Genomic DNA, 26,674 nt, shown 5'->3' with positions numbered 1-26,674 from the left:
TAAATTATATCTATTATAATTCTATCTAATACTAATTAGATATATAGTACTAATACTATATATCTAATACAATTCTATTATTCACATTGAAGATACCACCTAATTTGTTAAATATTAATAATTAGAAAACTAAAATATTCTTTTTCATTCATACTCTTTTTCTACCTAAATAGAACACATTCTTATAATTATTTTGATTTGATAACAAAATATTTACAAAAATAATATATAATTTAATTTAACCAGATGAAATTATCTTTGCTTAATTACTTTTTATTTAATTGAATATCTGGCTTAATATATATATCTCTTCTCAGGTACATGATATTTTTCATCAGTGTCTATGAGAAATTATCAGCCGAATATAAACTTCATAAATCACTAATGGGATTCTAAAGTCCTGTGCCTACAGTGTGTTAAAGTTTCTAGTTGATGATAGCCATACAAAGATAAATAAGCAATTCCATTTTGTTCATCAGTCTTTCACAAAATTCATGAACTAGTTGTAAAAAATCAGATCCTGTTAAAATGTATCCTGAATTATATTTAAAGGTACATCACTAGTAAGTAGAGTCAAAAGACCAATTACACGAGTTCTGGTCGTGAACATTGTTATAATATTTTCAAAACCAATGCTGTTTTTCCTGGTTGCCTGATCATCTGATGATCACCTCTAATGTTTAGATTCTCTTCATCGATGTTTCAAATGTATAATATTGAAAACATAAACTCCATAAACCTAACACCTTGCTGTGACCAAATACACAATGCTTGCATGGGATTCAACCGATTGTTGCTACAGCCTTCTGAATAACAAATTTCTTGGGATCTATAGTTGGGTCTCTTTAAGTTCTGCTTTCTTTCTTTCTGCTCCATGCCAATAAATGAAATCTGGTTTTAGGTCCTAGCCTCTGTGTTCTGTGATATAACTAACTGGCTGTGAAGATAACTTCATGTTAAAAAATGAGTTTATGTGACATGAGAATCCCAAAATACCTACTACTGTTTCAAAATGTCAGTCTCCAATTGCAACTATTCTTGCTGTCTGTGGAAGCTACAGAAGAAGACAAAGAGGAAAAATGTGGAAATTCCAGTGGAGGTGTTGTTGACCACAGAAGCTGACCACGGCACATTTAAGTAGAGAGAGAAATGCTGATGGAGATATCAGGAGAGCTGGAGGAATCTGTGCCTCAAGAGTATATAAATGTTCACAGTTGACTCTTGTCTGAAAGAATAATGTTTACATAACACCAAACTTTGAAAAACAGCATAATTGGTTCTACTCAGAGTTACTTAAATAGCCCAAAGTAGCACTGAGTTTTTAAAAATATAAATATATGTTTATGTATAGTTGGAAAAGACAGTACAAAATAAGAATATATTTATTTTCTCAAACTACCTTTGCTTAAAGAAAATACACATAATTTTAAAGGCATGTTATCTTTAGAGAATTTTATTCACTTATTTATTGTTTTATACTTTCACAGTTTTCTTCTGAATACCCTTGTTAACACAGTCTGGCAGACATTCAATAGCAAACTGTGTTCCAGGCAATGAATTTATACTGTTGTAACAGGAACAATCTCTTGAATGTTGTAACCTTTTATATGTGATGGAAAAATCAATAACATGGATAAATGTGTAACAGACTAGCCTGTGCACCTTTTTGGTGAAGTGAAGTGAAGTGATACTGACTGAAGTACTTTCTTAAGGAAAATAACTTTATGCTTAAGTGGAATATTATAAAATATATTTATTTACGAACACAGACGTCAATAGTAATATTAAAAGAGACTTATATGTGTGTATCTTTATATTATGTTATATATAATTCAAATATTTAATTTGATACTTTAAATGAAAAATTTAACTTAATACAAAGGTATGTCTATTAATAGTGACATGCATACACAGATAAATTATGTTAAAATGTTTGTTCTATATTTTTCTGTCAATTTAGAAAGATTTATAAATATGATCCTAATGCAGTTAGATGGAAAATGGCAAGTTATTACAGAGAATACTTTTTATTTTACTTTTATCAGCAAGAAACCAGTGGGTTGTATTAGTAATATTAGACTTTCTTTTTTCCAGGGTATCAACGGTTTCTGTACAGCACAGATTATGACAGCGTCTTTCTTAAGGTGAGATTCTATGTCATTCATGGTAGTATTCTGAGGTACTACACTTTTTTAATGTATTATCAAAAATATTTAATAAGTAAAATTGTCCTGGAGTAGCTACACATGCCTAAATTGAAAATATTTTCTCATCAGTTTTATGTTATTTCTTCAATAGTGTTGTTTTCATGATAAACTCTAAACAACATTTCTTGAACATTTATGAATACAAGCCATGTAACTTGATACTTTGATTAAAACTTGGAAATGTGTTAACCATATAAGAAAATCAAGTTAGAGAACAACAGCAAAACATTCTAATACAACTAATACAATTAAGGCATCTCTCAGAGAGTGCACACACTTGTGCAGGTACACACACACACACACAGGCACACACACAGAGAGGATGGTAATTAATATTGGTAACTTTCTCCTAAAATACAAGAACATTAGAATCTTACAATTCTCATAAGCCCTCCAGATTGTTGTGTTAATGAGTAGTTTTGCTCTATCTTCTTTATTATTCCAAGAGTTAGCAATTTTTATTATTGTATTATAAGTTAATTATATGAGATTTACTCACACATTTACTACTTTTTCCCACCATTTCTTATCAGACTTTACACCTTATCTATCTGCTAAATGCATATACTTTATCATTTCCTTTAGTAAAGAATTGTCAAGTTTTCTTTGTCTGAAAGTATTTTTATTTTACTCTTACTCTTGAAAAATAATTTCCCCCATTGTGAATCTAGATTGTCAGTAATTTTGCTTGCACCACTGAATTATATTATATTATATTATATTGCTTCCTGGATTCCATTTATTAATGAAAACTCAATTGTTTTCATTGTAACAACTCAGACAGTTGTTACACCTGTCTGGGTAATTTGCATTTCTTCTGGCTGCTTTTAAAGTCTTCTCTTAATCTTTAGTGATCTAAAACTGGTTGTAATATGACTGGATATATTATGTATCCCACTCTAGATTTGTTAGCCCTCTTGAAACTGTCAATAGATGTTTCCAGCAATTCTGGAACTCCTCAGTCAGCATCTCCTTTAATGTAATATCTTCCATTTATTTATTTTCCATATCTCTTCCTTTTTTCACATCATTTCATTATTTATTACTTTGATTCTATATCCAGTTCACTGATTTTATCTGCATAGCTGATATATTTTCATTTAATCTTTTTTAATATTCTAATTTTTATTCGTATTTTTTCAAATATGACTTTAGGTTCATGAGGTACATATGCAGGTCTGTTACATGGGTGAACTGTGTGTCACTGTCGTTTGGTATATGAATGATCACATTCACTCAGGTAGCAAGCATAGTACCCGATTTAGTAGTTTTTCAACCCTCACTCCCTCCCTCCCACACTCTGCTCTAGTAGCCCCTGGTGTCTGTTGCTGATATCTTTATGTCCATGTGTACTCAGTGTTTCGCCCCCACTTATAACTGAAAACACGGAGTATTTGGTTTTCTGTTCCTTTGTTAATTCACTTAGGATAATGGCCTCCAGCAGCATCCATGTTGCTGCAAAGGACGTGATTTTGTTCTTCTTTATGGTGACAGAGTATTCCATTTGTGTTAAGAAATTCTGTTTGAGTCTTTTAAAAATTTAGTCATCTTTTTTTTCTTGTTCTTATGTTCGATCCAAGTTTCTGTTTTATTTGTGATTCTATTTACACTTTGTGTTGTTCATGATCAATTTCATTCATGGACTATTATTTTCCATGTGTGTGTTTTTGCTGTTGTTTTAACTATGATTGCACACACATAAAATGCTATTTATGAAAATTCTTTGAGGCGAGACTTGAAGTTCTACTCTTAAATTTTTTGCTCCTGCCAGTCACTAAGGGGCAGTATCAACCCAAGACCAATTTTATACTAACTGCTTTGCTTTTGGTTTTTGAGCAAACAAATAGCATGAATTCATTCAGATCTCAGGTCTTTAATAAGGATAAGTTCTTAGTTTTGGTTTTGTTTTCTCCAGGCAGCACTCAGGAATGAATATTTCTTTTTAGACCCTTTTTCGCCATGAGGTTTGTTTCTTACTTTATGAGGGAGAGCATTTTCTATTATACTTTCCACTATGGGTGGGCCACAACGTTTATCTCCTGCATTCTGTTCATCATGAAGCAGTCAAAATGTAATCTCAAACATTCTAAGGTTTGGTAGGAATTTTCACACAGGAAGCTGGCTTTGGTGATCACTTCACCTCTCAGGGTTTCTGTTTTTATTATTATCATAGTATTTGTAGAATTTTTTCTTTCATGCAAAATGAAAGATTCTGATAATGTACATACACGTGTGTGTGTGTAATTTTATTTTAATTGTTTTTTCATCAGTAACTTTACTCTGGTTAGATAGATCCAATAGGCAGGCTTGAAGCAGAAAAGTAAATGTTTTTGATTTCTAAAGATGCTAATACTTGATTCTTTACATTTTGTGGACAGTCACGAAGAAAAAATTATAGTGATTTCTCTTTATAAACAACTGCTATGCCTAGAATAAAGAAATGTTGCAGAAAAAAAGTGCAGCAGTTCTCAAACATTTTGCTTTCAGAATATCAGTTTCTTGAGAATCATTAAGGACTCCAAAGGGCTTTGTTTTGGCGATTTTCATCTATTAATATTTGCTGTATTGTAAACTAAAATATAAATGTTAAAATATTTATTTCCTCTACCACTAAGAATAAACCGATTACCTGTAACAGAGATAGTATATTTTTATGAAAAATAACTGCATTTTTTAAACAAAACAAAAATTAATGAGAAGTTTAGCAGTGCTTTGTATTTTCGCTAATCTCTTTCGTGTATGATTCAATAGAAAACTCAATAGAAGACTGCTGGAGTGTCGTACCTGCTACTGTATCCACTCTATTTTGATATCAAACATCATGTAGCCTTTGAAAACCTTCACTGTGTATTGTGACAGAATGAGAATTAAGACAAATAATATCTTAGTATCATTGTGGAAATAGGTTTGATCTTGCAGTTGTTCTCGAAAGTTGCTTGGGATCCCCAGGAGACCCCAATTCACACTTTGAAAACTACTGACTTAATAGCTTACAACAGTTTGCCCCATGAGTCTATAGGTTGCGTGGGTAATTCCACTGAACCTGGTAATTCAATCTGGGCTGGACTTGGCTCATCTTACACAGCTTACTAATGTGTTTCTAGTCAGCTATTGGGTTGTCTAAAGGCTGGCTGCTCTAGAATGATCTTGGCTAAAATGATTAGGACCTCACTCCATGTAAACTCTGTACCTCTACCAAAAATGCCTTGGTCTGTTCCCATGGCAGTCAGGGAAGGGTTTCACAAGGGAGAGTTGAAGTATAAAAAGACTCCTGAGTCCTAGGCTTAAAATTGTAGGCTGTCAGTTCTACTGCATTCTTTTGGTGCAAACATGTTAAAAAGTCAGCTTGAACTCATGAGTGGGGAACAGATTTCACTTCTTGATGGGAGAGGTTACAAAGTCATACCAGAAATGGGGTACATACACAACATGAACCATACAAGACATTGTGTCAATCAGTCTTCCACAACATCTTATGTTCTCAACACGGAAACAAGGTAAAGTTTTCTTTCCTCATCTTCAAATGATTTAACTCCATTGTGAATACTACAGAAATCTGTAGGGACATGTTAAGAAGTAATACTGCTGTCACCTAAAATTCATTAGTTTTGGCTCTACACTGCAAATGCTCAGGTAAAATCATAACCTTGGGTATAACCAGACCTTGAGAGACAGGATCACACTAATAAAATACATGATAAATTGATACTGATGATAATATTAACATTACTAATTTTTTAATTCACAATATAAAATGTAAATATTACTTGAGATGGAATTTTGTGTGGAAATAATCAGCAAAATCTCTCACTATAGTCAAGTAACACCAAGCATGTTATGAATATGCTGTCATTAATTCACTTTTACAGAGACAAGAAATAAACAAAATACATATTTGAGCATATTTCCTCCTTACACATAGACAAATATAGAAATCAGATTGTTGTTGTTCTCTGATTATCAAAATAGACAGTAGGAGATCAGATAAGCAAAAATTTAATAACATCAAGCTAAGAAAGCAGTATTTAGTGATAAAAATTTGGGGGTTTTGTTTTTGTGTTTTCTTTTTCTAACAGAATGGAAAATGCTTAAAGTATTTCTCTCCGCCTCAAAGATAATCACACCATTAAGAGGAGAAATACCAAAATTGTATAGCTTGGCTCCCTTTCCTCTGGATCAGATGTTACATGTTCCTCAAATGTCTAGAGTCATGCAAGTAATGCATATGAGTGACATAGTTCAGCAGTAAAATGTGAAGTACTTGTGGAGAGAGAGGAGTGTAGGCAACTAGGATAAGCCTTCCCAATATAAATAGTATTAGCTTTTACTTAGGTCCAGCCAATGTAGGAATGAAGATCCATTATTACTCTGTATTTTGATTTTAAAAACAAAAGAAGGCTTTCTCAGTAAGATGCCTGACCAGACACACCCAGGAGGAACATCTGCCACCAAGTGATTGAGACATAGGGAAAACTGGTGCACTATGAGCAGTTCTTCAGAGGGAAGGCATTGAGGGTGGACAGAAGGAGGACACAGACCCTGGGCCGAAGGAGGAGGAGGCTGGGAACCCTGAACGGGACTACCATGCACCACGGAATCCTGGCCCCCAACAACTCTTGGGGAAGGGGTGGATTGAACAGGTGAGGAGCAACCTGCCCTCACCATGAACCTCTGGAATCCTGGCAACCTGAGATACCACAACACCCATGGACACTTGAGCTGGCAGGGAAAGCTGTGTAGAGAGTTGATAGGAGCAGGACCCTATCCTGTGCTGAACTCACGGAGTATGGTGTGGGAACGTCTGCAGTAAAACATAGCTAGGTCTGCTCCAGGGCCCCAACCTGGCAGAGCCCACTTGCAGTGCAAGTGATGGATAGACAACCAAGGTGCTTCCCAGGGGCCCACATCATAGCTCCTTCAACAGCTGACTGTGCCTGACCATCAGAGAGCTCCAGCAGATCGGCCGCTGCTAACACATACCAGCTCACCTGCCCCTTCCCCTGACCACAGCCTCCCCCATGCTGCTTTGCCAGCACTCACTTGCCCACTGTCACTCACCCCGCTGTCCTTCCAGCGTGCACACATGCGAGTGGACCTTGCCTCCCCTCCTCTGCCAGAATATGTGTGTGCATGCATCCCCTCACACTACTGCCCACAGAGCAAACATGTGCACAGAAGCTGGCAGCCACAAACCCACCAGCATCCCAGCCCTACCAATGAACATGTAACCCACCATGCTACCACTGCTGTTGGCATGTGCAAACAAACATGAATTCTTCTATCACCACTCAGACAAAGCACTTTGGCTGGCACCATCCATGGGATTGTTATGGACTGCAGTCTGGAAACAGCTCAGCCCCTCCAGAACCACAGATTCCTAACCTTGAGGGGCCAGAGAACAAAGCTGGGAGCCTGGGATCATTCCCTCAAAGTTAGAGCACACAGCTCAAGAATGCTGAACTGAGCCTTAGACCCCTAAAATCTTCCAGAAAGAAATCCAGTCAACTGAAACCACCTTAGACCACAATCAAACCCTTAAGGGCAACAAAGAAGATAAAAGCAACAAAACCCATTCAAAGGATAGCAACTTCTAAGATTGAAGGAACATCAGCCTGCACAGATGAGAAAAAACCAGAGCAAGAACTCTGGTAACTCAAAAAACTAAAGTGTCCTCTCACCTCAAAATGACCCACACTGGTTCCCCAGCAATGGTTCTTAACAAGGCTGAAATGGCTGAAATGACAGAAGTAGAATTCAGATCATGGACAGGAAAGAAGATTCAGGAGAAAGTCAAAACCCAATTCAAGTATTCTAAGAGATGCAAAAATGTAAAGAGACCAAATTTATTGACTCGTTGACATCCCTGAAAGAGAGGGGGAGAAAGCAAACAACTTGAAAACCATATTGGAGAATGTGATGGTTAATATCGAGTGTCAACTTGATTTGATTGAAGGATGTAAAGTATTGTTCCTGTGTGTGTCTGTGAGGGTGATGCCAAAGGAGATTAATATTTGAGTCAGTGGACAAGGAAAGGCAGACCCATTCTCAATCTGGGTGGGCACAGTCTAATCAGCTGCCAGTGTGGCTAGAATAAAAGCAGGTAGAAGAATGTGGAAGGACTAGACTGGCTGAGTCTTCTGACCTCCTTCTTTTACCTCTGCTGGATGCTTCCTGCCCTTGAACATTGGACTCCAAGTTCTTCAGCTTTTAGACTCTTGGGCCTACACCAGTGGTTTGCCAGGGGCTATCAGGCCTTCTATCACAGACTGAAGGCTGCACTGTTAGTTTTCCTACTTTTGAGGTTTTGGACTTGGACTGACTTGCTCCTCAGCTTGCAGATGACCTATTGTGGGACTTCACCTTGTGACTGTGTAAGTCAAAACTCCTTAATAAACTCCCTTTTATATATACATCTATCATATTAGTCCTGTCTCTCTAGGGAACCCTAATACAGATGATATCACCCATGAAAATTTCCCCAATTTCACTAGAGAGGACACAATATTCAAATTCAGAAAATGCAGAGAACCCTTGTGAGATACTACATAAGATGACCATCCCCAAGACTCATAGTCATCAGATTCTTTAAGATCGAAATGAAAGAAAAAAGATTAAATGCAGCTGGAGAGAAGGTCACTTGCAATGTGAACACCATCAGGCTACCAGCAGACCTTTTGACAGAAACCCTATAAGCCAGAAAATATTGGGGGCCTATATTCAGCATTCTTTTTTTTTTTTTTGAGACAGTCTCGCTCTGTTGCCCAGGCTGGAGTGCAGTGGCATGATCTTGGCTCACTGCAAGCTCTGCCTTCTGGGTTCACACCATTCTCCTGCCTCAGCCTCCTGAGTAGCTGGGACTACAGGTGCCTGCCACCATGCCCAGCTAATTTTTTGTATTTTTTTTAGCAGAGATGAGGTTTCACCATGTTAGCCAGGATGGTCTCAATCTCCTGACCCTGTGATCTGCCCACCTCAAACTCCCATTCAGCATTCTTAATGAAATTCCAACAAAGAATTTTGTATCTAGCCAAACTAATCTTCATAAGCAAAGGACATGTAAGATTCTTTTCAGACAAGCAAATGCTATGGGAATTCCTTGCATCAGACCTGTTGTACAAGAAGTCCTGAAGGTAGTGCCAAATATGGATAGGAAAGACTGCAACCAGATACAACAAAAACACACTTAACTACAGAAACCATTGACACTATAAAGCAACTACACAAACAAGTTTGTATAAAAACGAGCTAACAACACAATGACAGGATCAAATCCACACATATCAGTATTAACCTTGAATGTAACCAGGCTAAAGGCCTGAATTAAAAGGCACAAAGTGGCAGGTTGGATAAAGAAGCAAGACCCAATGATATGCTGTCTTCAAGAAACTCATCTCACATACAATGTCATCCATAGGCTTAAAGTTAATGGATGGAGAAAAATCTGCCAAGGAAATGGAAAACAAAAAAGCAGGCATTGCTATTTTAATTCCAGACAAAACAGACTTTAAACCAACAAAGTTCAAAAAAGACAAAGAAGCATATTACATAATGGTAGAGGAATCAATTCAACAAGAAGACCTAATTATCCTGAATATATATACACCCAACACAGGCACACTCAGATTCATAAAGCAAGTCCTTTGAGACCTATGAAGAGAGTGAGATAGCCACACAATAACAGTAGGAGGGTTCAACACCCCACGGAGCACATTAGGGAGATCATCGGAGCAGAAAACTAACGAAGATATTCAGGACCTGAACTCAACCAAATGGACCTAATAGACACCTACAGAACTCTCCACCCAAAAACAACAGAATATACATTCTTTTCACGTGCACGTGGTGTATACTCTGAAATTGACTGCATAATTGTCAAGAAAACAATTCTCAGGAAAATCTAAAAAAGCAAAATCACACTAACCACAGAATCAGACCACAGCACTATAAGAATTTAAGTCAATACTAAGAAAATAACTCAAAACCATGTAATTACATGGAAATTAAACAACCTAATCCTGAATGACTTGTGGGTAAACAATGAGATTAAGGCAGAAATCAATAAATTCTTTGAAACTTATGAGAACAAAGATACAACATACCAGAATCTCTGGGACAAAGCAAAAGTAATGTTAAGAGGGAAACTTATGGTGCTAAACAGCCACATCAAAAGTTAGAAAGATTTAAAATTAATAACATAACATCAGACCTAGGGGAACTGCAGAAACAACAGCAAAGTATCTCAACTTCAAAGCTAGGAGAAGACAAAAAATAACCAAAATCAGAACTGAAGGAATTGGGGACACACAAACCATAAAAAAAAAATCAACAAAATTAGGAATTTGTTTTTTTGAGAGAATAAATAAGATGGACAGACAAGTAGCTACACTAATAAAAAAGAAAGACTATCCAAATAAACACAATCAGAAATGGTAAATGGGACATTACCACTGAGCTAACTGGAAAAAAAAAAAAGTGGGCAAGATGGCTGAATAAGAAATGCTCCAGTCTGCAGCAACCAGCCAGATTAATGCAGAAGGCAGGTGATGTCAGCATTTCCAATTAAGGTACCCGATTCATCTCATTGAGACTGGTTGGACAGTGGATGCAGCCCAAGGAGGGTGAGTTGAAGCAGGGTGGGGCATCGCCTCACCTGGGAAGCACAAGGGCTCGGGGAACTCCCTCTCCTAGCCAAGGGAAGCCATTAGGACTGTACCATGCACTCCGACCCAGATACTGTGCTTTCCCATGGTTTTCGCAACCCACAGACCAGGAGATTCACTCCAGTGCCCATACCACCAGGATCCTCGGATTCCAGCATAAAACTCAGCAGCAGTTTGGGTGGACACTGAGCTAGCTGCAGGAGTTTTTTTGTTTGTTTGTTTGTTCGTTTGTTTGTTTTCTCCATACCCCAGTGGTGCCCAGAATGCCAGTGAGACAGAATTATTCACTCCCCTGGAAAGGGGGCTGAAGCCAGGGAGCCAAGTGGTCTGGCTTGGGACTGAACTCTACCTGGGACACTCAAGCTTGGTGGGGAGAGGGGCTTCCGCCATTGCTGAGGCTTAAGTAGGCAGTTTTACACTCACAGTGCAAACAGAGCCATGGGGAAGTTCGAACTGGGCAGAGCCCACCGCAGCTCAGCAAGGCCACTGCAGCCAGACTGCCTCTCCAGATTCCCTCCTCTCTGGGCAGGGCATCTCTGAAAAAAAGGCAGCAGCCCCAGTCAGGGACTTACCTCCCTGGGACAGAGCACCTGGGGGAAGAGGCAGTTGGGTGCACAGCTTCAGCAGACTTAAACTTCCCTGCCTGGCAGCTCTGAAGAGAGCAGCAGATCTCCCAGCATAGTGTTTGAGCTCTGATAAGGCATACACTGCCACCTCAAGTGGGTCCCTGACCCCTGTGAATCCTGACTGGGAGACTCTTCCCAGTAGGGGCTGACAGACACCTCATACAGGAGAGCTCTGTAATGGGCTGGCATCTGGCAGGTGCCCCTCTGGGACAAAGCTTCTAGAGGAAGGAACAGGCAGCAATCTTGGTTGTTCTGCAGCATCTGCCGGTGGTACCCAGGCAAACAGGGTCTGCAGTGGACTTCCAGCAAACTCCAGCAGATCTGCAGCAGAAGGGTGTGACTGTTAGAAGGAAAACTAACAAACAGAAAGGAATAGTATCAACATCAACAAAAAGGACATCCACTCAGAGAACCCAAATGAAGGTCACTGACTTCAAAGATCAAAGGTAGATAAATCCACAAAGAAAGCAAAAAACCAATGCAAAAAGGCTGACAATTCCAAAAACCAGAACCCCTCTTTTCCTTCAAAGGATCACAACTCCCTGCTAGCAAGGGAACAAAATTGGATGGAGAATGAGTTTGACAAATTAACAGAAGTAGGCTTCAGAAGGTGAGTAATAACAAACTCCTCTGAGCTAAAGGAGCATGTTCTAACCAACTGCAAGGAAGCTAAGAGCCTTGAAAAAAGGTTAGATGAATTGTTAACTAGAATAACCAGTTTAGAGAAGAACATAAAAGACCTGATGGAGCTGAAAAACACAGCACGAGAACTTCGTGAAGCATACGAAAGTATCAATAGACGAATCCATCAAGTGGAAGAAAGGATATCAGAGATTGAAGGTCAACTCAATGAAATAAAGTGAGAAGACAAGATTAGAGAAAAAAGAGTAAAAAGAAACAAATAAAGCCTCCAAGAAATATGGGACTATGTGAAAAGACCAAATCTACATTTGATAGGTGTACCTGAAAGTGATGGGGAGAATGGAACCAAGTTGGAAAACACTCTTCAGGATATTATCCAGGAGAACTTCCCCAACCTAGCAAGGCAGGCCAAAATTCAAATTCAGGAAATAGAGAGAACATCACAAAGATACTCCTCGAAAAGAGCAACCCCAAGACACATAATCGTCAGATTCACCAAGGTTGAAATGAAGGAAAAAAATATTAAGGGCAGCCAGAGAGAAAGGTCGGGTTACCCACAAAGGGAAGCCCATCAGACTAACAGTGAAACCCTACAAGACAGAAGAGAGTGGGGCCAATATTCAGCATTCGTAAAGAAAAGAATGTTCAACGCAGAATTTTATATCCTCCCAAACTAAGCTTCATAAGCGAAGGAGAAAAAAACCTTTTACAGACAAGCAAATCCTGAGAGATTTTCTCACCACCAGGCCTGCCTTACAAGAGCTCCTGAAGGAAGCATTAAATATGGAAAGGATCAACTGGTACCAGCCACTGCAAAAACATGCCAAATTTTAAAGACCATCAACACTATGAAGAAACTGCATCAACTAATGGGCAAAATACCCAGCTAGCATTGTAAAGGCAGGATCAAACTCACATAACAATATTAACCTTAAATGTAAATGGGCTAAATGCCACAATTAAAAAGATAAAGCCTTGCAAATTGGATAGAGTCAAGACCCATCGGTGTGCTGTATTCAGGAGACCTATCTCACATGCAAAGACGCATATAAGCTCAAAATAAAGGGATGGAGGAATATTTACCAAGCAAATGGAAAGCAAAAAAATAAATAAATAAATAAATAAAGCAAGGGTTGAAACAATAAAGATCAAAAGAGACAAAGAAGGGCATTACATAATGGTAAAGGGATCAATGCAACAGGAAGAGCTAACTATCCTAAATATATATGCACCCAATACAGGAGCACACAGATTCATGAAACAAGTTCTTAGAGACCTACAAAGAGACTTAGTGTTGGGAAAAAGCTAAATGTTGGGAAAAAAGCTGAGGCAGGGCTTGCATGTCTGACATAATGTCCAGGGCTCAGGGCATAAACCGCTCGTGGCATCTGGAATGAGTCTAGACTTGCTGGCTCCTTGCTTCTAGGTTAAACTAGAAGAACATGCTCCCCATTATCTCAACTAGCAGAATATGTCCCATATGCTTCAAAGGAAATGCTAAACCATCACACCTGTAGATCATGCACTTGCCCTTTCGACCCCCACATTCTCACCACCTATTTCTTTGTTTGATCACCAATAAAAAGTGTGGGCTTCCAGAGCTCAGGGCCTTCACAGCCTCCATACTAGCGTTGGTCCCCTGGACCCACTTTCTCTCTCAAACTGTCATTTCCCATTCCCTTGACTCCACTGGACTTCATCACCCCCATGACCTGGTGCTGGGTCTGATCACCCCAACACTTAGACTCCCACACAATAATAGTGGGAGACTTTAACACGCCACTGACAATATTAGACAGATCAACAATACAGAAAATTCACAAGGATATCCAGGGCTTGAAATCCTCTCTGGACCAAGCATATATAATATACATCGACAGAACTCTCCACCCCAAATCAACAGAACATACATTCTTCTCAGCACCATATCTCACATATTCTAAAATTGACCAAATAATTGGAAGTAAAACACTCCTCAGCAAATGCAAAAGAATGGAAATAATAACAAACACTCTCTCAGACCACAGTGCAATCAAATAAGAACTCAGGATTAAGAAACTCACTCAAAACCGCACAACTACATGGAAACTGAACAACCTGCTCCTGAATGACTACTGCGTAAATAATGAAATGAAGGCAGAAATAAAGATGTTCTTTGAAATCAGTGAAAACAAAGACACAACATACCAGAATCTCTGGGACACATTTAAAACAGTGTGTAGAGGGAAATTTATAGCAGTAAATGCCCACAAGAGAAAGCAGGAAATATCTAAAATTGACACCCTAACATCACATTTAAAAGAACTAGAGAAGCAGGAGCAAACAAATTCAAAAGCTAGCAGAAGGCAAAAAGGAACTAAGATTAGAGCAGAACTGAAGGAGATAGAAACATGAAAAACTCTTCAAAAAATCAATGAATCCAGGAGCTGGATTTTTGAAAAGATCAACAAAATCGATAGACTGCTAGCCAGACTAATAAAGAAGAAAAGAGAGAAGAATCAAATAGATGCAATAAAAAATGATCGAGGGGATATCACCACTGATCTCACAGAAATACAAATTACCATTAGAAAATACTATAAATACTTCTACGCAAATAAACTAGAAAATCTAGAAGAAATGGATAAGTTCCTGGACACATACACCCTCCCAATACTAAACCAGGAAGAAGTTGAATCCTTGAATAGACCAATAACAAGTTCTGAAATTGAGGCAGTAATAGCCTACCAACCAAAAAAAGTCCAGGACCAGACAGATTCACAGACAAATTCTACCAGAGGTACAAAGAGCAGCTGGTATCATTCCTTCTGAAACTATTCCAAACAATAGAAAAAGGGGGACACCTCCCTAACTCATTTTATGAGGCCAGGGTCATCCTAATTCCAAAACCTGGCAGAGACACAACAAATAAAGACAATTTCAGGCCAATATCCCTGATGAACATTGATGCAAAAATCAATAAAATACTGGAAACCGAATCCAGCAGCACATCAAAAAGCTTATCCATCACAGTCAAGTTGGCTTCGTGCTGGAGTTGCAAGGCTGTTTCTAAATACTCAAATCAATAAATGTAATCCATCACATAAACAGAACCAATAACAAAAACCACAAGATTATCTCAATAGATGAGGAAAGGCCTTCATCAAAACTCAACAGTCCTTCATGCTGAAAACTCCCAATAAACTAGGTATTGATGGAATGTATCTCAAAATAATAAGATTCAGCCAATATCATACTGAATGGGCAAAAACTGGAAGCATTCCTTTTGAAAACCAGCACAAGACATGGATGCCCTCTCTCACCACTCCTATTCAATATAATATTGGAAGTTCTGGCCAGGGCAATCAAGAAAGAGAAATAAATAAAGGCTATTCAATTAAGAAAACAGGAAGTCAAAGTGTCTCTGTTTGCAGATGACATGATTGTATATTTAGAAAACCCCATCATCTCAGCCCATGGGGCTGGAGAGGAAGAATCAATTTCGTGAAAATGGCCATACTGCTTAAAGTAATTTATAGATTCAATGCTATCCCCAGCAAGCGACCATTGACTTTCATCACGGAATTGGAAAAACCTACTTCAAATTTCATATGGAGCCAAAAAAGAGTCTGCATATCCAAGACAATCTTAAACCAAAAGAACAAAGCTGAAGGCATCACACTACCTGACTTCAAACTATACTACAAGGCTACAGTAATAAAAACAGCATGGTACTGGTACCAAAAAGATATATAGACCAATGGAAGAGAACAGAGGCCTTAGAAATAACGCCACACATCTACAACCATCTTATCTTTAACAAACCTGACAAAAACAAGCAATGGGGAAAGGATTCCCTATTTAATAAATGGTGTTGGGGAAACTGGTTAGCCATATGCACAAAGCTGAAATGGGGTCCCCTCCTTACACCTTATATAAAAATTAACCCAAGATGGACTAAAGACTTAAATATAAGACTTAAAACAATAAAAACCCTAGAAGACAACCTAGGCAATACCATTCAGGACTTTGGCATGGGCAAAAACTTCATGACTAAAACACCAAAAGAAATGGCCACAAAAGCCAAAATTGACAAATAGGATCTAATGAAACTAAAGAGCTTCTGCACAGCAAAAGAAACTATCATCATAGTGAACAAGCAGCCTAAAGAATGGGAGAAAATGTTTGCAATCTATTCATCTGACAAAGGGCTAATATCCAGAATCTAGAAATAACTTCAACAAATTTACAAGAAAAAAACAACCCCATCAAAAAGTGCATGAAGGATATGAACAGACACTTCTCAAAAGAAGACATTTATGCAGCCAACAAACACATGAAAAAAAATTTCATCATCAGTGGTCATTAGAGAAAGGCAAAGCAAAACCACAATGAGATACCAAGATGCTGTTTCATGCTAGTAAGAATGGTGATCATTAAAAAGTTAGGAAACAACAGATGCTGGAGAGGTTGTGGAAAAATAGAAATGCTTTTACACTGCTGGTAGGAGTGTAAATTAGTTCAACCATTGTGGAAGAGACGGTGGCAATTTATCTAGAACTAGAAATACTATATGACCCAGCAATCCCATTACTGGGTATGTACCCAAAGGGTTACAAATCATTGTACTATAAAGACACATGCACACATATGTTTATTGTGGGACTGTTCACAATAGCAAAGACTTGGAACCAACTCAAATGCCCATCAGTGATAGACTAGATAAGAAAATGTGTCACATATACACCATGGAATACTATGCAGCCATAAAAAAGGATGAGTTCATGTTCTTTGCAGGTACATGGATGAAGCTGGAAACCATCATTCTCAGCAAACTAACACAAAAACAGAAAACCATACACTGCATGTTCTCACACATAAGTGGGAGTTGAACAATGAGAACACATGGACACAGGGAGGGGAACATCACACACCGGAACCTGTTGGGGTGTCGGGGGCTAGGGTAGGGATAGCATTAGAAGAAATATCTAATGTAGATGACAGGTTGATGGGTTCAGCAAACCCCTATGGCACATGTATACCTATTCAATGAACCTGCACTTTCTGCACATGTACTCCAGAACTTAAAGTATAATAAAAAAAATTTAAAAACAACAACAAAAAAAAACCCTCAGAGACTACTATGCACATTTCTATGTACACAAGGTAGAAAATCTGGAAAAAAAATTGGTCAATTCTGAGAGATATAATCTCCCAAACTGAACCAGAAAGAAAATGAATCCCTGGAGACCGATGACTTCCAATATAGGATCAGTAATAAAAAGCCTATAAATCAGAAAAAGCCCATGACTAGATGGATTCACAGCCAAATTCTACCAATGTATAAAGAAGAGTGGGTACTATTCCTTCTGAAACTATTCCAAAAATTTGAAGAGAAGGGACTCCTTCCTAACTCATTCTAGGAGGCTAGCATCATCCTGATACTGAAACCTGGCAGAGACACAATGAAAACAGAAAACTTCATGCCAATATCCTTGGTAAACACAGATGCAAAAATCCACATCAAAATACTAGCAAACTGAATCCAACAGCACGTCTAAAGCTAATCCAGCATTATCAATCAGGATTCATCCCTGGGATGCAAGGCTGGTTCAACATATGCAAATCAATAAATGTGATTTGTCACATAAACAGAACTAAAAACAAAAACACATGATCACCTCATCAGATACAGAAAAAAGCATTCAATAAAATTCAGTATTCCTTCATATTAAAAACCTTGAACAAACTACGTATTGAAGGAATATATTAAAAAAATAAGAGCCATCAAAAAATAAAATAAAAGCCCACAGCCAACATCGTAATGAAAGGGCAAGAGCTGGAAGCTTTTGGGAACTGGAACAAGAAAAGGATACCCTCTTTCACCACTCATATTCAACATGGTACTGGAAGTCTTAGCCAGAGTAATCAGGCAAAAGAAAGAAATAAAAGGCATAATAATTGAAAGAGAGGAAGTCAAACGATCCGTTTTTGCAGAGAATATGATTTTATACCTAGAAAACCCCATAGTCTCTTCCCCAAAACTCTTTGATCTGATAAACAACTTCAGCAAAGTTTCAGGATACAAAACAAATGTACCAAAATCAGTAGCATTTCTATACAACATCCAAGCTGAGAGCCAAATCACGAATGCAATCCCATTTACAATAGCCACAAAAAGAAAAAAAATTACCTAGAAATACAGCTAACTAGGGAGGTGAAAGACTTCCACAGTGAGAGATAAAATACTGCTCTAAGAAATCAAAGACAATATAAACAAATGGAAAAACATTCCATGCTCATTAATAGAAAGAATCCATATTTTAAAATAGCCATACTGCCCAAAGCAATCTAAAGACTCAAGTATTAAACTGCAAATGGCATTCTTTACAAAACTAGGGGGGAAAAACTATGTGAAAAGTCATATGAAATAAAAAAGAGCTTGAATAGCTAAGGCCACCCTAAGCGAAAAGAACAAAGATGGAGGCATCACATTACCCAACTTAAAACTATACTATAGGGATACAGCAACCAAAGCAGCATGGTTCTGCTACAAAACAGACACATAGACCAAGGAACAGAATAGAGATCACAGAAATAATGCTGCACAGCTAAAACCATCTGACCTTGAACAAAGTCTACAAAAACAAGCTATGGAGAAAGGACTCCCTATTCAACAAATGGTTCTGGGATAACTAGCTAGCCATATTTCAAAAACTAAATATAGACACTTTCCTTACACCATATACAAAAATCAACTCAAGATGATTTAAAGACTTAAATGTTAAACCTAAAATGATATAAACTATAGAAGATAACCTAGGAAATACCATTCTGGACATAGGACCTGGCAAAGATTTCATGACAAAGATGCTAAAAATAATTGCAACAAAAACAAAAATTGACAAATGGGACCTAATTAAACTGAAAAGCTTCTGCACAGTGAAAGAAACTATCAACAGAGTTAAACAAACAACCAAAAAATGGTAGAAAATGTTTGCATACTATGCCTCTAGCAAAAGTCTAATATCCAGAATCTATAAGGAATTTAAACAAATTAATAAGCAAAAAACAAACAACCCCATTATGTAGTGGGCAAAGGACACAAACAGACACTTTTCAAAAGAAGACATACACATGGCCAACAAACATATGAAAAAATGCTCAACATTACTAATAATTAGAGAAACGCAAATCAACCTCACAATGAGATACCAACTCACACCAGTCGTAATGGCTATTATTAAAAAGCCAAAAAATGACAGATGCTGGCAAGGTTGCAGAGAAAAGGGAACGCTTGTATACTGTTGGTAGGAATGTAAATTAGTTCAGCCACTGTGGAAAGCAGTGTTGCGATTTCTCAAATATCTCAAAATGGTAATTCTACCGTTCAACCCAGCAATCCTATTATTTGGTATATACTCAAAGGAAAATAAATCATTCTACCATAAAGACACACATATATTCATTGTGGCACTGTTCTCAAAAGGAAAGACATGGAATAAATCTAAATGTCCATCAGTGGTAGAATACATAAAGAAAACGTGGTAGATATATACCATAGGATCTTACACAGCCATAAGGAACAACGAGTTTATGTCCTTTGCAGCAACACAGATGGAGATGGAGGCCATTATCCTAAGTGAACTAACACAAGAGCAGAAAACCAAATACTACCTGTTCTCACTTGTAAGTGGGAGCTAAGCATTTAGCACATATGGACACAGATAAGAGAAAAACAGACACTAGGGCCCACTTGAGGTGTAGGGTAAGAGAAAGGTGAGGATCAAAAAACTACCTATCAGGTACTACGCGTATTACCTGGGTAATGAAATAATCTCTACACTAAACCCCAGAGACACACAATTTACCTATAAGACAAACTTGCACATGTACCCCTGAACTTAAGATAAAAGTTAACAAGTAAATACATAAATAAATAAAATTGAATAAAGTAAAAACACAATAGCAAAGATTTCAAGAGAAATCCAGAAACTTATCTGAAATTGCTCAATTTTTGCATACTGTGTAGACCACATCAATGCTGCTAGAACGTTGATTTTCCTTCTGGTTGCTATTTTTGTGAACCTTACATCATTTGAACATTTCAGGTGTTGTAATAAAATTCCTATTTTCATGTCTTTTTCCAACTGATATATTGCTTTGTTATTGATGTTAATATATTCATACATATTCATAATCTAGTCTGACTCTTTAAATATTTATGTAATATTTTGCTCTCATGCATTAAAGTGTAAGAACAATGTAAGCAAATTTAACTGAAATAAATACCACTATAAAAGGTCAGCAAAACCAGAGAAAAAGAATGCAGCAGAGACGGAAATAATGTTTTACATAAATTTCTATGCAGACCATTTTGGCCATCGTTTCACTTGGTTTATCCCACTGTGACCCTGAAAATTAAATGTGGGATGTGAATCTACTATTCACTCAGTTATTATTAGTTCCTACTTAACCTCTTACCACACTGTGATTCTAGTGCTTAAGATGCATGTATTTCATACATAATGTTGAAACCCAAGTTGACTACATTTTGTACTCAAAAGAAAAAACAATTATTTATAATGTGAAGAGAACCACTGACTATGATAGATTCAATTTGAGACAGAATGTCAATCTTAAGTGTGGCACCAACAAGCTACTACTCCCATATTTGATTATATGTGTTTTATTCTTTTGTTGGTGACTAAATGTAATGGTTACATGAAACACTATCACCGTAGACTCTAAGCACAATTTTGCATTCTTTCAGATATACTACATCAAACTTCAAGAAACCTTCAGCTAGTCTTTGTCCTATCAATAATAAATTAAATCGGTCACTTGGATTATTTTGGCATTGAATTTTTCTTCTGCATAAAGTTGTAATTGAACTAATAATCTTTACATTTTTTTCTGGCTTGAATATTCCGTGATTATCAGTTTTAGCCCATTTTGCATAATTTAATAATAAAATGTGCTTTGAACTACTGAGTAAATGATAAACATTTCCTTCTGGATTAGAATATAAGTAATATTCCACTGGGAACAATGCATAAATCTATATACTAATCAAATTTCAGTCTTGCCTCTTTAACCTCCTTTTGAAAAGTCCCAATCCAATGTTTTACACCTAATAGATTTCTCAACAAGTGCTTGATACTAGTAAACCTTTTCAGTGTTTTTTATTGTTGGTCTTTGATACAAGTGTACCAGTGAACCTTTTCATTTAATGTGTTTTATCTCATGTAAAACTCTGTACATGTAGTCATACTCACTAATATTAAGCCGTAGTATAGGCATCATCTCATATTTAGGCTATAAAGTGAAGATTTCTGGCATATACTGTCATCTTTTCAATTCCACAATCATACTGATTTCAACTCCACTGTCATTCTATACACATAAACATCATACAAATTGTTCACATGAATTTTTTTAACCAGTTGGCATGAGATTCCAAATGTACAAACCTAAGTACAAATTTTATTCTGTCACTTAACAGTTGTATCTACATGGGAAAATTATTTCAATCGCTGAGACTCCTGTGTCTCTCTTGTAAAATGGCACGACTCACACCTATTGCCATCTCTTTTCTTCCTTCATTTATAAGTCTTTGTCATGAAATACGATATTTCCAACACAGGAAAAAAAATGTGTTTGATGTAATTTTTACTTAATTTTTAATGTGCTCTTTTTAATAGGCACAACAAACATTTGCCTAAGTCAATTGCTACTTGTTGTTAAGAAACTTAATGTTTATTATTAAATAACTTTCTATACTGTCCCTCCAAATATGGTTATATGTAATAAAATTAATCCCCAGATACTTTCTCCTCTGTAATAATTATACTTTCACACTTGTTTTTAATGTCCTTGAATTACACACATTCATCAACGAATAAAGAGAAAACTCTGAGACAGGATCTAATTGCAATACATCTATCCTGTAAACTTCCTCATTAGGTATAAATAGTGTCATCACTAATATCATGGGCAACAGTATTAAATTAGAAGAGTAGCTCCCTCCTTGTTGAAGAAAATGAAAATAGAGAAAATAATAAATTAATTTATAATGGTCAAGAGATATTTAAGCAGGTTCTCCTCTCTACTTTTTTGGGGGAACCCAGCCATCTGACATTTTCTTTAAGGCAGGAAATTGTGACTAAGGAAAGAAGCTGAAACAGAAGTTTGTATTCTCATTCTCACACTGTAAAAAGATTTTACTCTGCGGGTTTTTAGCATGTTAGATCTCTGTCCAACCAGTTTACATAAGTTTGTTTGTATTTAAATGTACTATTTAAAAAGCATAGTAAGGTCAGTATTGCATCAGCAACCTTTCTGTTACAGTTTTTCTCGTGAGAGTAGATCCAGCCCTACACTCAAATTGGCTGCACACTGATGTTTAGTACTCCTTTCTTTCCCATGACTCACTCTAGAGTTTGACTCTGTCTTTTTTTATCTGATATTGACATATAACAAGTTTTCTATGAAAATTAAAAAGATGTAAACTTCTTACACAGAGCCTGGCACACACTAAAAGCTAAATATGATGGTTATGTATATAATATCGGAGATCATCAGGCTTTACTGCTTATAACATTGTCCATTAAATAGCATCAGGCATTTTACTATATTTTGTCTTTAATCATTTCAGTCTTTTATAAATGTCAGTCAAAAGACCATCTCGATAATAAATGCTGCAAACAATAATTACAAAATAGAGAAGACAGTGCATACTACTCCAGTTTGAATGATAAAACAATAAAATAGTAAGCACAATAATTACATGTACAGTGAAAATATAGATAATTGGAATATGTAATGAGAGATCTTATATCATTTCTTAGTCATAATATGGATTGCCCCCACTTATTTACTTTCTCAGTGCTTTTGTTTTAATAGGTAATCCTACCCCCAATCTTTATAATCTCTAGGAACCAGGATCAAAACCTAACCTGATTTTTCCACACAACATAGCTGACAGAATAGTACCATAGTGTATTATTACCAGAAACAATTTTCTTGATGTTCTACTAAAGCTTTCTCAAATTTTAATTAAAGAGATGGCTTTGTCTGTGTTCTCAAATGGTAAATTTATCAATTAAAATTCTAATCAAAACTGTTAGGGAACATTTCTGAGGTACATCTGGGCCTAATTTCTTGCCTTCAATGAGCCCAGAGTTTATCAGGGGAAAAAAAAGTTGTGTAAAGAAATAAGAGTAAGAAAATGTTAAAGGTGATGTGATGGACAAACTACAAGTTAGACACCAGACCCCAAAAAAGTATCGATCACTTCTTACCTATAGGAGAGAAATCGGCAATACTTCATAGTGACAGCATCACTTGCCCTGCCACGATGAGGAGGAGCTCAACATATGTCAGCAGACAAAGGGCATGGTGTTGGGAATGCTGTCAATTACTAGGGCAAGAGAAGGTAATAGGAGCTTTTAATAATAATGAAAAAGATTTTGAACTTTTTTCCATCAGCAGATGGAATCTTGGAATGTCTCACGCTTGGGAAGGACATGGTCAGATTTGTTGTAAGAAAGACTGTGCAGAGGAGTGTGGCAAAGGGATCCAGAAGATGCAAGGTATTATTTAGAAAAGGTAGTTGATGGAAGATTTAACAGCATGTGTTTGATACTTTCTTGACTAGATACAGTTGATTTTCAAAGCCTGGAGAATGTATACAACTTAGGTCAATGGAAAATGTATAAAATACAATATTATGTTGGTGAGACGCTATTATGATCTATAATATTTTATACTGATGATAAATAATTACTGTATATATAAAATATATTTTTAGGAAAAATGAAATGATTATGGATCATCACTGTTATTTCAATGATGAATTTAGCAAAGTGAAGTGAACATTAGAAATTAGTTAGATCTCTGGAAAATTATAGTAAAAGCTATAATGAGGGCCATGGGGCATTGAAAGCTTTTGAACTATTTGATAAACCATGAAATATTAAATTATGCTTAACATATTTCAGCATTACATGTATTCACATAAACTCCAAAATGTGACTTTAAAATGGATAATTTCCCATTAACCAAACTATTTTAACTGGACCAAAATTCTTAATCAGATAAAATACAGTTATAATGTGTAGTGTATAATGACCTATATTTTATGTTAATGTTTTTCATCATATGAATTTCATGAAAAACCATGTGTATTTTAAAATAAATTTTTTCTATTCTGTTCTCTGGGCCAGAAATATAGTACATCATACTATAATATTTGATCTAAGTAATTAAACATTCAATATTAGAGTAGCCAATAAAACAGAAAATTATAATTTTTAAAATAAAAATGTAACAAAATTACTTTAAAATATAAAAATTTTAAATTATCTTTAAATAATGCTTTATGCTAGGATATTTTAACTTAGTCGCAGCCATTGTCTTTGAGAAAACATGGAATACAGCAAAAGTTTAGTTATCAGAAGAGCCAACAGCCAGGAAAATACCCATGAATATGCTTCCCAGAGGTCTCCAGGTAGCCCTTTCCTCTTCTATTATGACACTGTATGTTCAGTTTGCTTATGAAGTGAGGTACACTGCGATAGTGAAAAATTCGTTATTTCTTGAAGATTTCCTAATAATGATTCATTGTAGTTATGTGTTGTCACTATTTTTCCTTTTAGAATGTGGACCTACTTATAGTATACTGAGAACTAGTTAATAATGACTTTAGAAATGAAATCCAAATAGATTGCAACATGTGTATTTTCTATGAGGATTACCTTCCACTTAGTAAATGGTACGATACACAAATGCTTCACTGTTGCTACTTTAATTGAAAAGGATCCCTTTTAGTAATCCTCTGGACTCTAGAGAAATTATATACACACAGATTGGAAGAGCTGAGAAAGCTTATTTAACTAAGCTGTCAACAGCAATATTTCAGATCTGCTTAAATTTACTGGGGGAAGATCTATTTGAAATGCAGAAAATAAACACTGAACTACTTGTAATGTTACAGTCAATACACAAGAATATATTACAAGACTAAGGGGAGCTGGAAGTATCTCTCATAAATGAGACTACTTTTTGACCCATCAATTTTACTAATATGTTTATATCAAAAAATTAGGCACAAAGATATCTTATAAGAATTTTAATTGCATCATTTTTGTAAGATAGTACTTGGAACTAAGGGAGTGGGTTAAATAAAAACATGTTTCAACTAGACTATTCAGCAATTTGAAAGAATAAAGTGAACCTATTTGTGCTGATATGGAAAGATTTTCAAGATATAGTGAAAGAAACAAAAACACAATATGGTTCAATGTATGTGTTATTTTTAAATAGGTGTGTGTGTGTTTAGTATTTGTGTGTGCATCTGTGTGTGTGTGCATGTGCACGCACATGCACAGAAAAGGTCCTAAAAAACCAAACTATAGCATCAATGGTAATCAGTAGTAGGAATTACAGTGATGGGAGTAGAGGAGGACATTCAACTGCTTCTATTTTTTCTACATTCTTGCATTGCTTATGTAATTAAAAATAAAAGTAAAATTATTCTTATTTTATATCCCCACTCCTTATGAATAGGACTTGGACACTTACTTTGTTACCACAGTATTTTTTAAAATTTCGGTGTTAGCAAGAACATGAAATTTCAGGACAGGTGACACAAATACAACATCATAACTGCAGGATGTATCTATAGTATTATAAGTATTAATCATAATGTATCATTGTACATTCACTAATATTGAACCATTTAGCAGTTTAAAAACATATTTGTATGTGTATATCAGGAACCCTAAGCATTAATATTGAGTTGATGATTAATTACTTTCACTGTTTGAAGAGAGACAACATAGCATAATGTCTTACACCACAGTCTTGGGAGTCAGATACACCTCGTCCTAATAGTTATGAAATCCTGGAAAAGTTCATTAAACATCCCCGAAAGCCTCATTTTTTCCATAATAAATAAATAGATATGATAATATCTAGTAATTGGAGTCCTAGGATGATTAAAATAGATAACGCATGTAGACAGTCCCACAGCCTTTCATAAAATAAGTTCCCCTAGAATTTAGAATTTTAGTGTTTCTTCATAGCTTTTATTAATAGCCTACTTTCCCTATCTTTATGTTATAAATATTTGAAACAACATATAAAAAATATTGTTTTATGAGCTTTTCAACAATGGATAAATTTTTAAAACTGTTTAATTCTCTCATGACATCTTTAGTTATTGAATATAGAAATTTAAGTATTTTAGTATGAGACTGCTAGGGAATAGCCATAGAGAAATATACTTTATGTAATTCTTTCATTTTAGTTTATTATCTACATAATGCCATGAATCAATGATGTTTCGATTACACAAGGGAAATAATGCAAAATAGATTACAAGATTGAACATAGGAAAATTGATTTTCACTGTTGAAATTATTAATTTCTTTCTAAAAAGAGTTTTTCATTGCAGATTTTTATTATGCTCTCAAACTATAACTTCTTTCCTAATCAATAAGTAATTTATACCATGGGGGAATTAAAAAAAAGATAAACTGAAAGATTGGTATAAAAA

At 36.1% G+C, this 26,674-nt stretch overlaps 1 protein-coding gene across 6 annotated transcripts in view; it reads left to right on the top strand.

Annotated features, from left to right (window-relative positions):
- The window catches only part of MGAT4C (MGAT4 family member C), a 1,374,466-nt gene that overhangs the window by 1,295,291 nt on the left and 52,501 nt on the right, over positions 1-26,674 (top strand). For all 6 annotated transcript variants that reach the window (XM_063694191.1, XM_055358911.2, XM_055358910.2 and 3 more), the window contains one exon: positions 2,095-2,144. The gene's annotated coding sequence lies outside the window, so the exon portion shown is untranslated. The remainder of the gene's footprint in view (positions 1-2,094; positions 2,145-26,674) is intronic.

The sequence above is a fragment of the Gorilla gorilla genome, chromosome 10 (genome assembly GCF_029281585.2).
Source record: "Gorilla gorilla gorilla isolate KB3781 chromosome 10, NHGRI_mGorGor1-v2.1_pri, whole genome shotgun sequence".
Taxonomy (NCBI): Eukaryota; Metazoa; Chordata; class Mammalia; order Primates; family Hominidae; genus Gorilla; species Gorilla gorilla.
Note: the sequence above shows the minus strand (reverse complement) of the source record. Positions and strands in the feature narration are given on the sequence as shown.